Below are 12,102 nucleotides of genomic sequence, written 5' to 3'. Positions count from 1 at the left end.
AATGCACCAACGCCCGGCTTCTCCTTTCAAGTCTTATTTTAGCTCCTGAAATCTCCATTCTGTCAATTAATCAATGTCTAATTACGGTGATAAAATCTCGGGCATTACATAGATCTCTGCCATCTGGTCATGTCTGTACGTCATCTTGTACGGGATAAAACATGCTGATTTGGTCAATCTGTCAATCACGACCCAAATCGCATCACAACCTCGGGAGGAACGCGGTAGCTTCGTCACAAAATCCATAGAAATGTGATCCCATTTACATTCAGGAATAGACAAGCTGTGTAACAAACCTCCTGGTTTATTTCTTTCGGCTTTCACCTGTTGGCAATTCAAACATTTAGATACAAACTCTGCAATATCCTCTTTCATCTGTTTCCACTAAAACTGTCTTTTCAAATCACTATACATCTTTCTGCCACCAGGATGAATACTGAATCGACTACTGTGCGCTTCTGACAATATCTAACGTTTCAAATCTGAAACATCTGGCACAACAAGACAATTATTCACATACAGTACATCATCATGTACCTGATATTCTGATTGATGCCCTGCTCTTACCATCGAAATCGAATTCTGAACATTCTGATAAATTTTCTGATCTTCTTTAATTCTCTAAATCAGCTCTGGTTCGACTTGAATAGCATAGAGTCTCAATTGTTTACAATCTGTTTCAAATGCTAATATAAACAAACAGCAATCTTCAATTAAATTCGAAACATCAATCGTCGATAAGGATAAAAAACATGCCTTTCGACTCAGTGCATCAGCTGCTGCATTCGATTTCCACGGATAGTATTTGTTTCACAATCAAAATCTTTCAATAAATCAAGCCATCTTCGTTGCCTCATATTCAATTCAGATTGTGAAAACAGATATTTCAGACTCTTGTGATCAGAATAAATCTCAAACTTCTCACCGTATAGATAGTGTCGCCATAACTTCAATGCAAATACGATGGCTGCCAATTCAAGATCATGATCATCATCATTACGAGGGATTCTAGTGCACCATCCTTCTAACATAAACTCATCTATCATTACAGGTGTGCATTGCTTCTGAACGTACTCATCCGTTAGCTGTTTGATGAACTCTTCGAGAGTAATGAAGGGCATAGGTTGTTGAGAAATCGAGCCCTCGATCGAGTAACTAGGGAGCAGGGGAAGGCCTTTACTTTGTGTAGGTTCTTTTTACTACATAAGGCCCTTCATACTAAGGTGCTCCTTTTCCCCTAAGATCTTCCTAGGTTGAAAGTAAAATTGTTCAATGTGTTGAACGGCTTATAAAAAAGTTTATAAGCGTAAATAAAATAGAAGTATGACTTCTATCTGTTGATTTGTATCACTAGGTATATTCAGATTGTGCGATTATGCTGTTGAAACAGAATTTGATTGAGTTCTGATTGTATCCAGTATTGATTGAGGGGTATATTGATATTGTACCTATCGAATATGTCATTTCAGATTTGATATTGACAGCTTCGAATTCGAGATTCGACAGAGTCAGAAACCCGACAGAGAGAAAGGTATAAATCAATGTTAACCGGGAGATATACTTGAGTCAGATTGGACTCGAGTTTCCCAAAAACAACATACTTTATTTATTGCATTGATGTTTGCAATTCCTGATATTGATATGCTTAGTCTTTTGAGTTATAGCAAACTAAACACGAGGGTTGCGATCGTTGCGGGACTAGGTACCTTACAGCTTTAAGTTTATATTTGCATTCCAATGTTCTGGGAATCGGGATTAAGATTTTGAACTTAGTATTGCGATAGGATTGCATGCTCTACTCAGTATTATTTTCGGGATTAAGATAGAAGAACTCTGACCTTTGCATGCCTATAAGCTTAGCTCTTGTGATTATTGGTTTCAACTTAGTGTTCCGAACTTTCAAGGAGAATTTTCATAGCTGGCTCAGCTACCAAGGCCCTGATAGATTCAGGGGCTACCCACTCATTTATTTCAGAGGTCTTTGCGAATTTTCTCAAAGTTAAGACCATCGGGCTAGATGTAGCCTATTCAGCATCATTGCCTTCTGGAGAGGAGATCACAGCCACCAATGTGATTCGAGACATAGACCTTGAGCTGCATGGAAATCTAGTTTATGCGGATCTTATCTTATTGCCGATGCCAGAGTTTGACATCATATTAGGCATATATTAGGCATGGACTGGCTATTACGGAACCGGGTGTTGATAGACTTTCAGTGGAGATCTATTCTAGTCCGACCGCCTGGAATGACGAAGTTCTTATTTGAGCCGGACATGTACTTTCCTTTACCGCGCATTACTCCTTATGTCCAGGCTAGGAAGCTCATGCTTAGAGGGTGTCGGGCATTTTTAGCAACTTTTATATCTGTCCCCGAGGCACCCAGTCAGTCAGCTTCAGATGTTCCGATTGTTAGAGACTTCTTAGACGTTTTTCCTGAGGGCGTCTCTGGTATGCCACCTGAGAGAGAGGTGGAGTTTTCTATCGAGCTTATGCCAGGTACGGCTCCGATCTCAAAAGCACCGTACCGACTTGCACCGACAGAGATGGCAGAGCTTAAGAAGCAGATTCAGGAACTTCTTGACAAGGAGTTCATTCGCCCTAGTTTCTCACCTTGGGGCGCACCAGTCTTGTTTGTTAAGAAGAAAGATGGCACGATGAGGCTTTGTATTGACTATCGGGAGTTGAACATGGTCACAGTGAAGAACAAGTACCAATTTCCGCGGATTGAGGATCTGTTTGACCAGTTGCAGGGAGCTTCGATTTTCTCTAAGATTGATCTGTGTTCAGGTTATTACTAGTTGAGGGTGAGAGACGCCGATGTTTCGAAGACAGCTTTCAGGACTCGTTATGGTCACTACGAGTTCCTTGTGATGCCGTTCGGTTTGACGAATGCGCCAGCGATCTTCATGGATATCATGAATCGCGTATTTCAGCCGTACCTCGACCAGTTTGTGATAGTGTTCATAGACGACATTCTCGTCTACTCCAAGAATCGGGAGGATCACAGCAGGCATCTGACCACAGTGTTGCAGAAATTGCAGAAGCACAAATTATTCGCAAAGTTCGGTAAATGCGAATTCTGGTTAGAGAAGGTGGCGTTCTTAGGCCACATTGTTTCCAGCAGTGGCATTGAGGTAGACCCAGCGAAAGTTGCAGCATTCATAGATTGGGTTTTGCCGCAGAATGCATCAGAGATCCGCAGTTTTCTTGGCTTGGCAGGATATTATCGGAAGTTCATTAAGGGATTCTCCTCGATTGTAGTTCCACTCACGGCACTGACAAAGAAGGATGTGAAATTTGTTTGGAGCGAGGAGTGTGAGAAGAGCTTCGATACTTTGAAGCAAGCTCTTATCTCAGCACCAGTTTTGGCCATGCCATCAGGGCCCGGCGAGTTTGTCCTTTATACAGATGCTTCGAAGCATGGTTTAGGTGCAGTTCTGATGCAGCATGGGAGAGTGATAGCGTATGCTTCTCGACAGCTGAAAATCCACGAGAAGAATTAACCTACCCATGATCTGGAGTTAGCGGCCGTAGTTTTTGCTTTGAAGATTTGGAGGCACTATCTGTATGGAGAGAAGTGTCAGATCTTTACCGACCATAAGAGCCTCAAGTATTTCTTTACGCAGAAGGAGCTGAACATGCGTCAGAGGCGTTGGTTGGAGCTTGTGAAGGACTATGATTGTGACATTAGCTACCACCCGGGTAAAGCTAATGTAGTTGCGGATGCATCGAGCAGGAAAGTCGCAGTGATGGCTCATTTGACGATTCAGAGACCTCTTCAGCTTGAGATGCAGAGGTTTGATCTAGAGTCATATTCTCAAGGGAGAGTTCCCCATCTATCTACCTTGACCATTCAGTCTTCCCTTTTGGACCGCATTTGCAGTGGTCAGCCCGCAGATGAGTAGTTGGCCAAGTGGAAGCAGAGAGATGAGGCCAAAAGCAGTGTCTTGTATTCAGTCAGCGATGGTATTGTGAGATACCGAGACAGGATATGGGTCCCTAGCAGTGACTCTATCCGAGCAGATATCTTATCATAAGCCCATATGTCGCCGTACTCTATTCATCCAGGGAGTACGAAGATGTACAAAGATCTGCAGCTATTGTATTGGTGGCCTGGTATGAAGAAGGACATCAGACGATTTGTATCCAAGTGTCTAACTTGTCAGTTAGTGAAGGCCGAGCATCAGAGACCAGCAGGTTTGCTCAAGCCTCTTCATATTCCCGAGTAGAAGTGGGAGAATGTTACCATGGACTTTGTGACCGGTTTGCCGAAATCAGTCAGAGGATCGAATGCTATTTGGGTGATTGTAGATCGTCTTACCAAATCAGCCCACTTCTTGCCTATTAAGACGACTTTCACCATGGTTCAGTATGCAGAGTTGTACATCCGGGAGATAGTCCGACTCCATGGTATTCCAGTTTCTATCGTATCTGAGAGAGATCCCAGATTTACTTCCTCGTTTAGGAAGAGTTTGCATTCGACTATGGGGACGAAGTTGCTGTTTAGCACAGCTTTCCATCCGCAGAAAGATGGGCAGTCAGAGCGAGTTATTCAGATCTTGGAGGATCTTCTCCGTGCTTGTGTGATGGATTTCTCTGGGAGTTGGGAGTCGAACTTGCCATTAGTAGAGTTCACCTACAACAACAGCTTCCAGTCTTCTATTGGTATGGCTCCGTATGAAGCACTATATGGCCGTAAGTGTAGATCTCTTGTTCATTGGGACGAAGTAGGAGAGAGAGCAGAGTTGGGTCCAGAGATTATTCAGCAGGCTGCCAATGTAGTAGTCAAGATCCGTGATCGGATGAGGACTGCTCAAAGTCGACAGAAGATTTATGCAGATCAGAGGAGGAGAGACCTAGAGTTTGCTGTCGGCGACCATGTCTTTGTGAAGGTGGCACCTATGAAGGGTGTCATGAGATTTGGGAAGAGAGGAAAGCTCAGTCCGAGATTCATTGGACCATTTGAGATACTCGACAGAGTTGAGACGCTAGCTTATCGTGTGGCTCTTCCGCCGAATCTGGCCGGAGTACACAATGTGTTCCACGTCTCTATGCTGAGGAAGTACATGGCAAATCCTTCGCATGTCTTGAACTTTGAGCCGTTGCAGCTTACTCCGAACCTATCTTATGAGGAGAGACCAGTGCACATCTTAGACTGACAGGAGAAGAAGCTTCGGAACAATCTGGTGAAGCGAGTGAAAGTCAAATGGCTCAACCATTCAGAGGAGGAAGCTACATGGGAGTCTGAGCCGGAAATGAGGAGTCGTTACCCCGAGTTATTCGGTAAGTTTTAATTTCGAGGACGAAATTTCTTTTAAGAGGGGAGAGTTGTACAACCCGTAACTTAGACTACGTATAAGCCATGCATAATTCTAGTATTTAAATTAAAATGATTTTATTGCATGAGTATTTAAACGCTTTTCTTTAATTTAATTATTTTCCGTAGTAGTTTAATTTTTTATCATTTCAGTTAATTCAGTGAGGCCGGATTGGAGTTGGAGTTTAGAGATAAAATTTAAGATTCAGAAAACATTTCCAGAATTTATTTTAGCTAGAAAGTAAGTTAATTTAAGTTAAAATGAGGTTTAGGGATTTATTTAAGCAACTTGAGGTGAGTAGAAAATAAATTCATTTACGTTCCATAATTAAGGGGTTAGTTCACTAAATTATTTAAATGATAGGTAAGGCATTAAAAGGATTAAAATTTACTAATTAAACAATATATCCCCTTCCACTTATTTGATAATTTCGCACCCCCCCCCCCCCCCCCCCTTAGTGAGACATCATCTCTTTGCCAACTCACCTTTGACCCATTCTTTGATATTCTAGCATGATAACCTTTTTAATTATTAACCACCCTTAATTAATTAATTAATGAGCAACATCCTAGCCTTGTAAACATGTGGGATTCGGTCATAGCCTCCAACAAAACACTCCAACAAATATTTGTTATCAACCAAAATTCAAATTTCAAAATAGGAGACTTGGTCTTGCATTTTCCCATTAAATTTGCAACCATTCCCTCACTCACCTAACCAATATTTTCCCCTCCCTATCACCAAAATCTGAGAGCATTTTCAGAGCCTTAAAACCGTGGGTTACATAGCTTAAAACAAGAGGGAATCGAGTAAGAAACAAGGAAGCAAGATCACTTCACCTCCTCCGCGCCGAATCGTCTTATTCTTTCATTTTTCTTTCAAACGAAACCAGGCATGCATATGTTCTTCCTTGACTCTTCAATCAAGTCCTATTATCATTTATTTTCATTACATGATCATCATTTCCATGGCAAAAACCGAAACACACCAAGAATTTTCAGAAAAATAAACATGCAGATTTCGGCCCCTCCATTTCAAGTTTCCAGTTTCATTTGTTTTGATGGTTTCAGGTATTGGTTCGATTCTAGGCTCCCAAGGAAACATCTAGACATGTAATAGGATGCATTAGGACCATGTTGGTCCATTCATGTCACCCCATGAACGCTGGAAGTCGAGAAAATGACAGCAACTCCCCATTTGTGTCCATTTGAGTTTCGAAAATTCAGTTTGCTGTCAAAGGGAAAAGTTTCTGATCATGGCTGCCCAAAAGGCCTATATCCATGGTTAGAACACTTCCCTAGCATGTCTAAGACGTGACGAAGTCGTCCTTTTGGAGGCTTGGTCCATGGTGAATCGGTTTTTAAATAAAATGCAAGAACAGCCCCTTTCCCCATTTCGGCTTCTTATTTTTACAGCAAGTATGGTTCGACTTTTGTGGAATGGTGTGGATCTTGGTTGGCCTATGGCCCTTAGCCATGATTCATAACATACCCCTAGATGTCTAGATAGTGCCATGGTCAATCAAATGGCCACTGGAATGACACGAGACAGCAAACGAAGCACAACACCACACGCGCATGCAAAGGTGCTCGCGGGTGAACTTTCGGATTTTCATTGGTGTGATGCAAATTGTGGCTGCCCTAGGGCCCTGAGCCATGGTTCAAATCATTCCTTGGAATGTTGGTAAGAACCTCTGATCGGTGGTTCAAGCCTCAATGGCCGGTAGTCTCGAAAACGACGTAAGGAAACGCAAGCATGCTGCTGTATTTTGTGGACAGCAAGTGATGAGATGGTTCAGTGGCTCGTTCGAGTTATTGGTTGGCTTTTAGCCTATGACCTTGGACTGGACAGTGCCTTATTAAGTTAGGAAGGTCATGTTTTTGGTCGTTTGTGATTCGGATAATTTTTGAGGTCGACGAGGATTTACGGTGCGATGTGCCAAATTGACTCTCGAAAGAGCGTTTCATGTTTTGGCCTCCATTCACCTAGATTTTGACCCTCACCACTTTAGGAGCATTATTTCATCATTTAAGGCATATTTTAATCATGACTACTTGATGGTTCGGTGTTGGTTCGGGTTGGCACGGAGTCATGATTAAATACGAAGTCGTAGGCTTAATTGTCTCATTTTTCGAATTTAATTGCGTAGTTTGGTCAAGTAAAAGCTATTGCGTATTTTTCATGGCATATATAGGTTGCAGCGAGCCTGGGAGCGATCCAATCCATTCAGTAAAATTATTGCAGGATATTTAATTATGTTAATTAATTATATTACGTGCAAAAATATTCATTTTGAGATTTATGCGATATTGCTTGTAGTCACTTTACTATCATTATTAAACCTGATCACCAGTTACCGGTCCAGTCGCCAGTTACCGGTCAGTTCAGTTGTTTCACCCAGTATACTGTGGCAGTAGTCTGATCAGACGTACATTATTAAACCCGATCGCCACTTACCGGTCCGGTCGCCAGTTACCGGTCAGTTCAGTTCAGGGACCACTTGCGTAGACCATAATCTCACCAGAAAATTATTACAAGTTATTTCATGACAGGGCTCCAAGGAGAAACCATTTTCATTTATGATTTCCCAGTTCAGTGACGCACGTATTATAATTAATCATGACACGACATTTTACGATATGCCTCATGACATGATATTTTCACTTGCATGCAATGTTACCATTTATTTACTTGTTATTTACGATATATGCATGTTGAATCTTTAGTCTCACTAGACTTGATTGTTGTAGGTGCTGATGATGTTGGGATCGAGGGCGTGGACCAGTGAGTCAGCTCGAGTCGGCAGTAGTAGGACCCGAGGACCTCAGTTCAGCATTTATTATTATTTGATTGCTCAAACATTTTGTTAGTCGTTGGATAAACTTTTACTGTTATTCAAAAATGTTAATTTCTTCCGCTGCAATTTTGATCATCAAACTTTATTTATCAGTTCATTTATGAATGAGGCAATTTTAAAAAAAAAATTAAATTTTCCGCAAATTTTCAAATACAGATTTTTAGGCCTTTACATAAATCATTTTTAATCATATTGGGAAGCCTTGCCATTATTTAAAGAAAAATAAATATTCTTGTCTTGGTCGTCCTCGGTCTCCTTTCCCTGCCTATTATCGAATATTCGGGTAAAATCCTTAATTTCACATAATCACGTCATATAATTATTTAATCATGCAATTATACATTTAATCATATAATAAATATCGTGCAAGCATTTAAAAACAATTAAATAAAACAATTAAGCAATAAAATAATTTTGTATGCAAGTGGTTTACGTAGGTTGGTTTTTCGGACGATACATGCTCATTGCCTTCGCAAAGCTGGATCAGTTTCTCCCAGATTTCCTTAGCAGTTTTGCACATTTTTATCTTGCTGAAAGTGACTTTATCCAGCGTTTTATACAAATTGTCTTTAGCCACGTTATCCAAGTTGGCTTTTCTCTTTTCTTCAGCTGTCCTGTCCACTCATCTCGGGGTTTTTCAATGCGATGTGGTGCCCCATCAGTGATGGCAACAGCTGTGTTTGCCTTTAATATTTTCATGGGTCCGTCAGTAATTACGTACCACATGTCGTCGTCTTGATCAGCTAGATGAGCATGCATTCTGATTTTCCAATCATCGAAATCCTCTCTGGAGAACATTGGAAATTTGTTGAAAGAAGACATGACAATCAGTTTGTATAGAAATATTCAGAAACAAGATTCAACTGCTCTGATACAACTTGAAAGGATCAGTTAGGGGGTGCAAGAGTGTTTAGAACGGAGGGTTGAATAAACACTAACAATTTTCACAACCTTTTCGAATATTGAGTCATTTTGGTGATAAACTGAACCTCGGGAATCTTGTCAGTCAATATCAATTAGTTAACAATAATAGTGCGGAAATAAACTGACTGATAGATAGAACAAAAATTGAAATAAGAACACCCAAGATTTTACGGATGTTCGGAGATTTCAAACACTCATACGTCACTCCTTCTATCACAAAGATATTATATTTACTAAAAGACTTTGATCAATACAAACAGTTGTACAGACCCACTTCAATCTTGGACTTAACAATGTCAAACTGAAACTCTTAGTTACAAAACGATTTACAGTAATCAACTGGACTGAAATCACTTAGCACAACTGATCTTTTCAAGATCAAATATTACAACAATGAATGTTTTGTGCTGGTAAGCTCGAAGTATAACCTTGAATGCTATGAATGTATATGATAAGCGTGAGCTTTGAAATCCTTAGAATATGAATAGAAAGCTTGCAAAGATTTTAGCAGAGTAACAACTCAGTTAATAGAATGGTATTCGGTGTCTTCTCTGCTGCTCTTCTCTGCTTTTTATAGGCTTCGCTTCCAACGGTAACATTGAATGCAATTTTAATCTTTCTATCCGTTGTTTTCCACGTCAACGTTCATCTGACAGTCGTACACTGTAGCATTTCTGAAATGCGACGTTCCTGCTGTTCTTTGTATAATCTGTCGGTGTTTGAGCTACGTCCTTTTCACTGATGACGTGTACAACTGACAAGATCAGCTGATAGGCTATAGTTGATAAGCTCTCAATTGATTGTAGCAACTGATCAGTCAGTTGTATGCATAGTTCTGTCAGCTGTTTCAGTTGCCTTCGATTATCTTCGCATTAGTCTTCAGTTAAGGGCAACAGATAGATCAGTTACTATTAGTGTTCGTGATCAGTTAGTTCAATCTATTCAATGCTCAATTTGTCAAACTTCCGAAATTCAGTTTCCAACAGATTGCAAAAGTACCAACCCTTATGACTCTTGTGTCTTTGCTTTGCTAACGGGGAGCTTTTAAAAGAAGCGTTGGTCGCCAAACTACAACGAGAGTTTTTCCTTTTGAAGGGCCTCTACAGTACATGTAAGCCTTAAGCCTACAACGAGAAAGAGGGCAACCCTACCTCTCGATGGAAAGAAAAAAAAAGCCGATTGGGTTTACAGAAACCTCTTACTTTTCATCCAGATGTCAGTCTCTCTTAAGAGAATGTAAAGGGTACAACTAACTGGAAGGGAAAAGACCGCGGAAGGACGCTATAAAGTGGAGAAGATCCCAAGAACGGCTATTCGAACACCAGTTACTATAGGTTGCTGATTCAATTGGACCAAGAGTGGCTACAAAAAGAGTAACACAAAGAATAACATCAATAAGAAATAACATCAATAAGAAATTCATTAAATAAGAACTAAGAACTTCATTAAAGAGATCTAAGAACTAGCTTTCACAGCTTTGGTTTGTATATTCATAATGATACTATGACCTCCATAGGGCGTCCTCAAGATATGTTTTTAGATACCGCTTATACAATTACAACCCGTCTTTGCTCAATGGATACAAAACACCCATGCTTTAGCACCTGGTGCAACAACAAGCCCTAGTTTGACTAGGGGGTGATGATTTAGAAGTAGTGGGAGGCAAAGTTGCTTTGTTGCCTATTCCTTTAAGAACCGCAGATTTTTTAGTCCATCATATCCATGCATTTACGATTCATGTGATGGTATTGATACTTCTGGAAGGTGTTCTATTTTCTCGTAGCTTACGTTTGATATAAGATAAGGCAAATATCTGTTTTTGTTTTCCTTTTGAATGACCTGGAAGAGGGGGTACATGCAAAGTATCAGCTTTGGATCATGTATTCTTAGGGCTATTCTTGATGTATAATTCAATTTTGGTAGTAATATTCCATTTCAGCTGGAAAATGCAGTCAGACGTTTGGGGTAGTATAAGTTATCAAGGGGTAGTAACTCATATCACGGGAGGAAACTTTGCGCAGAGTTCCATTATATATATTAATGGGTGGCTCCCCGATTTCTTATGGGCACAAGCATCGCATGTAATTCAGTCCAATGGTTTTTCATTATCCGCATATGGACTTTTTTCCTTGGTGCTCACTTTGTATGGAATTTTAGTCTAATGTTTCTATTCAGTGGACGTGTTTATTGGCAAGAACTTATTGAGTCCATCGTTTGGGCTCATAATAAATTCAAAGTTGCTCCTGCTACTCAGCCTAGAGCCTTGAGCATTGTACAAGGACGTGCTGTAGAAGTAACTCATTTACTTCTGGGTGGAATTGCTAGAACATGGGCGTTCTTCTTAGCAAGAATTATTGAAGTAGGATAATGGCTAGGAGGATTTGAAAAGCATTATGGCATTAAGATTTCCAAGGTTTAGCCAATGCTTTTCTCAGGACCCCACTACTCGTTGTATTTGGTTTGGTATTGCTACGGCACATGACTTCGAAATTCATGATGATATTACTGAGGAACGACTTTATCATAATATTTTTGCTTCTCTGCAGACTTCCGGAAATTTCTTTCATGTAGCTTCGCAAGGAAGTTTGGAATCATGGGTACAGGACCCTTTACATGTAAGACATATTGCTCATGCAATTTTGGATCCTCATTTTTGTCGCGGAAGCTTTTACTCGAGAGGTTTCTACCGGCCCCGTAAATAAAGCTTATTCAGGTGTTTATCAGTGGTGGTATACAATCAGTTTACGCACTAATGAAGATATTTATATTGGAGATCTTTTTCTATTATTTATTTCTTCCATATCTTTAATAGGGGGTTGGCTACACTTACAACCCAAATGGAAATCGAGCGTTTCGTGATTCAAAAATTTCGAATCTCGTTTGAATCATCATTTTTCAGGACTCTTCGGCATAAGTTCCTTGGCTTGGACAGGACATTTAGTACGTATCGCTATTCCTGGATCTAGAGGGGAGTACGTTCGATGGAAAAATTTCTTAGTATTA

Source organism: Primulina tabacum, chromosome 13 (genome assembly GCF_025594145.1).
Source record: "Primulina tabacum isolate GXHZ01 chromosome 13, ASM2559414v2, whole genome shotgun sequence".
Taxonomy (NCBI): domain Eukaryota; kingdom Viridiplantae; phylum Streptophyta; class Magnoliopsida; order Lamiales; family Gesneriaceae; genus Primulina; species Primulina tabacum.
The sequence above is the reverse complement of the archived record's forward strand: the minus strand, read 5'-3'. Positions refer to the sequence as shown.